General features: G+C 42.0%; 1 pseudogene across 1 annotated transcript; it reads right to left on the reverse strand.

The window, feature by feature from the left end:
* Positions 1 to 1,966: 1,966 nt before the first annotated feature.
* Positions 1,967 to 3,051, reverse strand: LOC308415815 (ATR-interacting protein-like; annotated as a pseudogene). Its single transcript has 2 exons — positions 2,938 to 3,051; positions 1,967 to 2,884 (listed from the first exon to the last, which is right to left on the reverse strand). The product of its transcript is annotated as an ATR-interacting protein-like (transcript).
* Positions 3,052 to 5,633: the final 2,582 nt, after the last annotated feature.

A 5,633-nucleotide genomic window follows, 5' to 3' on the forward strand; every position in this document is an offset into this window, starting at 1 on the left:
AGTTCAACCACAGGGGTCAGAAGCTTCTGTTGGTTGGTTGGGTGTAAATATCTGCATCTGACTCTGTCAGCTGCTTGTTAGGTCTTTCAGAGGACAGTCATGACAGGTTCCTTTCTGTGAGCACTCCAGAGCCTCATTAATGATGTCAGATCTTGGTACCTCCCCTTGAGCTTTTGGACATGTCCCTGGACCTTCTTTTCCTCAGGTTCTTCTCCATTGCCATCCCTGCAGTTCTTTCAGACAGGAACAATTATGGGTCAGAGTTTTTTGTTTTGTTTGTTGTTGTTGTTGTTTTCTTCTGTGGGATAACAACCCCATCCCTCAGTCCTTTCTGTTGGAGGTGGGCACTACAAGTTCTCTCTCCCCACTGTAGGACATTTCATCTAGGGTCCCCCTCTTTGAATCCTGAGGGTCTCTCGCCTCACAGGTCTCTGGTGCATTCTGGAGATCCTCCCAACATCCTATTTCCTGAGGTTGCCTGTTTCCATTCTTTCTGCAGGCCCTCAGGGCTTCAGTTATTTTCCCCCACCCAATCCCAGATCATGTTCTTCTCCCTGCACCTTCATCTCCTTTCCCTACAAGGCCCCTCCCCCACCCCACACACACCTTGTGGTTGCTTTCAACTCCCAAGTGAGACTGAGGCATTCTCACTTCGGCCCTTTAGCTTGTTGATATTTTTGAGTTCTGTGGACTGTGTCTCGGGTATTCTGTACTTGGGCGGGGGGGGGGGGGTAATATCCACATATTAGTCACTACATAATGTGCATATCCTTTTGGGTCTGATATTTTTTTTAAATCATTCATTTGCGTACAAAACTCAGGATGTCTTCGATCTTAATGACTGATTGGTATTCCATTGTGTAAGTGAACCTTATTTTCTGTATCCTTTCTTCTGTCGTGGGACATCTGGGTTTTTTCCAGCTTCTGGCTATCACAAACAAGACCACTATGAACATAGTGGAACACATGCCTCTGTAACATGGTGGGTCATCTTTTGGGTATATTCCCAAGAGTGGTATAGCTGGGTCTTTAGGTAGGTATATTTCCAATTGTCTGAGGAACCTCCAAATTGATTTCTAGAGTGATTGTACCAGTTTGCAATCCCACCAACAATAAAGGAGTATTCCTCTTTCTCCACATCCTCACTAACACGTGTTGTCACCTAAGGTTTTGATCTTAGCCATTCTGATTGTTGTAAGGTGGAATCTCAGGGTCATTTTGATTTGCATTTCTCTGATTACAATAAGGACTTTGAACATTTCTTTAGGTGCTTCTCAGCCATTCAAGATTAATCTGTTGTGAATTCTCAATGTAGTTCTATACCCCATTTTTTATTGGTTGTTTGATTTTTGGTGGTCAGCTTCTTGAGTTCTTTATATATTTTGAATATTAGCCCTCTATCAAATGTGGGGTTAGTGTAGTTTTTTTTTTTATCCTATTCTGAAGGTTGCTGATTTGTCTTATTGACTATGTCCTTTGTCTTAAGAAGCTTTCCAGTGTCATGGGGGTCCCATTTGTCAATTCTTTTTTTTTTTTTTTTTTTTTTTTTTTTTTGTTTTGTTTTTCATGGTTGTATAAGCCTGTAATCCCAGCACTTACAGGCAAAGGCAAGTGGATCTCTGTGAGTTCTAGGCCAGCCTAGTCTACAGAGTGAGTTCTACAACAACTTGTTACACAAAGAAACCCTGTCCTTGGTGGGGCGAAAAAGCAGACACAAGGTTGACAAACTTCTCACGAAGTCAGCTCATGGCTACAGACACTGCCGGATACTCTATTTTCTTAGAAAACTCTACCTCAGTGAAATGTGCTGTGCCTTATGTTCTTTACCTCAGCCACATCTTGGGTTCAAAGGCCTCCTAATTCAGCCTTTGTCCAAGGGTAGGTCACTCTTCTGAAGTGTGTGTTACATGTGCCTTTGCTTACCTGGCCCCCTTCCCATTACTTCAGAACTCCCTGAGTAGTAGGATTAAGCCAAGGTGTAAACAAAGTATAAAAGCCACAGGTTAGACCTCAAGAGGTCAGGCAGACCCATGGAATCATGCCTCCCGTGAGTCTTCTTTATACCTGGGCAACAAATCAGAGGAATAATTTCAGCTAATTTCACCAAAACTTTGAAGCACTGGCTCAGGACACTGGATTGAAAATGACCTGATGTTGTAGAAGAGAAAGTCATCAGTTGAAACTGCATCTTCAAGAGTGGATGCTGGTTTTGGTCGTGAGCATCTTTGCTGGAGGCTGAGATTGTATCTGCACAAGTCTGAATTAAGTTTCCTTCCCTGGCAGCAGCATCAGTCCCCATGCCTGGCAGTAACAGGCAGACAACTGCCCCACTGTGGCACACCGGATGCTGAAGGATGCTGAGTGAAGCCACATAAAAGCTTTCCAAGGTATAAATGGAGTCCTCTGGGCTAGCCTCTACCCAAGAGCTCACACAGGTGTGTGTGTCAGGGAGTCCCCAGGCGCCCCACTCTTCTCAGCCAGGACTGAATCTTGCAGAGCCTGGCAGTGTAAGCCAATAAAAAACTGTACAAGAGGGAGGAGATGCACACAGCCCCAAGAAGCTGGCAGAGCAGGAAGACTCCATCATGTGAGCTCTCACCCCTGGCAACCAGATTTAATCCAGTGAATGCTAAGTTCTGTGCTTCTCTCAGGGCAGCGGGGAAAATGGCCCATCAGAGGAACTGATGGTCCTGAGGCCTGAAGTCCTAGGCAAAGTACTGAACCCTGGTGGCTGCAAGAGGGTGCCAATAGGAACCTCAGAGCAACTGCTCAGAAGGTGACAAAGACCTAGAGATGACCCTGGTACCAAAGGTTACTTCAGGAGCAAGTTTCTGAAAATAGAACCTTGAGCATGTTTTCTCTGCATCCAGCTGTCAGCAAGGATCTACTGCTACACATCTTGCTTCATGAGGTTACCTCCCAGATGGGTTTTATTACCTCAGATCTCTTGTCCCACCAGAACTCTGTGTCTGACCTCTGTGTGACAGAGGTGGAAGGAAGGTGTGTTAGCACTAAAAGACTCTGTTGTCGGGAAAGTTGTTTTTCCAACATGTGGAGAACATGCTTCTGACTTTAGAACCACAGAAGAGGCTTTTCTAGGACTGAAGCATGCAGGGCAAGGAATGATTAACTTTCACACTCTGCCCAACGTGAACAAAGGCAGGAGAATGTTCAGATTTCAAGACTGACAGTCACATGAGAGACTGCTATGGGACTCGAAGAGCAGGACACAAATCATTAACAAGCTGAGCACATCTGGCAGCAAAGGAGGGGCTGACTTTGGAAACAGAGGTAGCAGTTAGTTTATTTGTTCTTTCATTGCTCTGAAGCTTCCTCTTTAATTCGTTCGTTTCTGCATCTTTAAACTAGAGTTCAGATTGCAGTGATTGGAGCTTTTTAGAGAATTCCTTTTCCTTTTCCCTAAGTGTTTGAGTCCTTTTTTTTTTTTTTTTTTTTTTTTTTTTTTTTTTTTTTTTTTTTTTTGCTCAAGAAGGAAATATGATCTTTTCTATTCTAGAATGGATTTTGTCTGATGGAGCAAGTTACACAAAATCTTAATTTCTCCACTCTTAATTAGAATTCCTTCTTCCATTGCTTTCTGCTTTTAAGTTCTTAGTATTGTATCTGAAGTACTTCTAATTCAAAATTATCTTTAACCGGAATATCTTCTCTAGTTTTCATTATAGGACTATTTGGCTCAGAGCCTGTGACTCAAGGGTGTTGAGTTCCTCTAGGTCATCTGCAGTCGCGTGCTTGCGGAATGGGTTTTCCAGTCCAGGACAGTGGTCTCAGAGAAGCTCCAGGCCTGCTTCCTCGGAGGGTTCTCGATAGACCAAGACAGACTGGTAAAAGGCTCCAAGCCACCACTCTGCATCCTGTGGCTGTTCGGTGTGGGAGTCCCGGCCATGACTACCTTCAGCCTGAACCATCCGAGGACATCAAGCACATCCTGGTCCACAGAGAGCCTGGGTTGGCCCAACTGCTCGCACACCGCCATTACCCACAGCTATGAGTGACTCCCCAGCATGCAAGGCAATCCCCATTTATCAATTCTGATCTTAGAGTGTGAGCCATTGGAGTTCTGTTTAGGAATTTTCCCACGTGCCAACGAGTTCAAAGCTCCTTTTCCACTTTCTCTTCTATTAGACTCATTGTATCTGATTTTATTTTGAGGTCCTTGATCCACTTGGACTTGAGATTTATGCAAGGTGACAAATATGGATCTATTTTCAATTTTCTACAGACAGACAGACAGACCATCACATTTTATTCAAGGTGCTTTCTTTTTCCCATGTGTATTTTTTGCTTCTTTATCAAAGATGAAGTGTACATAAGTGTGTGGTTCTATTTCCAGGTCTTCAATTCTATTACATTGATCAACCTGTCTGTCTCTGTACCCGTACTATGCAGTTTTTATCACTGTTGCTCTGGAGTAGAGCTTGAGGCCAGGGATTGTGATTCCCCCAGAAGTTCTTTTATTGTTAAGAACTGTTATCACTATTCTTGGTTTTATGCCTTCCCAGATGAATTTGAAAATTGCTTTTTCCATGTCATTGGAGAATTGTGTTGCGATTTTAATGGGGATTGCATTAAGTATGTAGATGACCTTTGGCAGGATGGCCATTTTTACCATGTTAATTCTGTCAATCCATGAGCATGGGAGATCTCTCCATTTTCTGAGGTCTTCAATTTCTTTCATGAGAGTCTTGACATTATTATCATACAGATCTTTCACTTGTTTGGTTAGTGTTACCTCATGATATTTTATATTATTTGTGGCTATTATGAAGGGAGTTGCTTCCCTAATTTCTTTCTCAGCCTCTTTATTATTTATATACAGGAAGGCTACTGATTTGTTTGAGTTAATTTTATATCCAACCACTTTGCTGAAGTTGTTTATCAGCTGGAGTTCTCTGGCAGAATTTTTGGGGTCACTCATGTATACTATCATAGCATCTGAAAATAGTGGCACCTTTATTTCTTTGCCAATTTGTATCTCATTGATCTCGTTTTGTTGTCTTAATGCTCTGCCTAGGACACTGAGTATCATATTGAATACATATGGGGAGAGACGGCATCCTTGTCTTGTCCCTGATTTTAGTGGGATTGCTTCAAGTATCTCTCCATTTAATTTGATATTGGCTGTTGGTTTGCAGTAAATTGATTTTATTATGTTTGGGTATGGGCTTTGAATTCCTGATCTCTCTAAAACTTTTAACACGAAGGGGTGTTGTATTTTGTCAAATGCTTTTTCTGCATCTAAGAAGATGATCATGTGATTTTTTCTTTGAGTTTGTTTATATAGTGGATTACATTAATGGATTTTTGTATATTGAATCAACCTTGTATCCCTAGGATTAAGCCTACTTGATCATGGTGAATGATGGTTTTGTTGTATTCTTGGGTTTGGTTTGCAAGAACTTTATTGAGTATTTTTGCATCAATATTCATAAGCTAGATTGGTCTAATGTCTTCTTTTGTGGTTGGGTCCTTGTGTGGTTTAGGGATCAGAGTAATTGTGGCTTCATAGAATGAATTAGGTAACGTTCTTCTCTTTCTATTGTATGGAATGGTTTGAGAAATATTGGTATCAGTTTTTCTTTGAAGATCTGGTAGAATTCTGAACTAAATCT

The sequence above is a fragment of the Micromys minutus genome (genome assembly GCF_963924665.1).
Source record: "Micromys minutus genome assembly, chromosome: X".
Classification (NCBI taxonomy): Eukaryota; Metazoa; Chordata; class Mammalia; order Rodentia; family Muridae; genus Micromys; species Micromys minutus.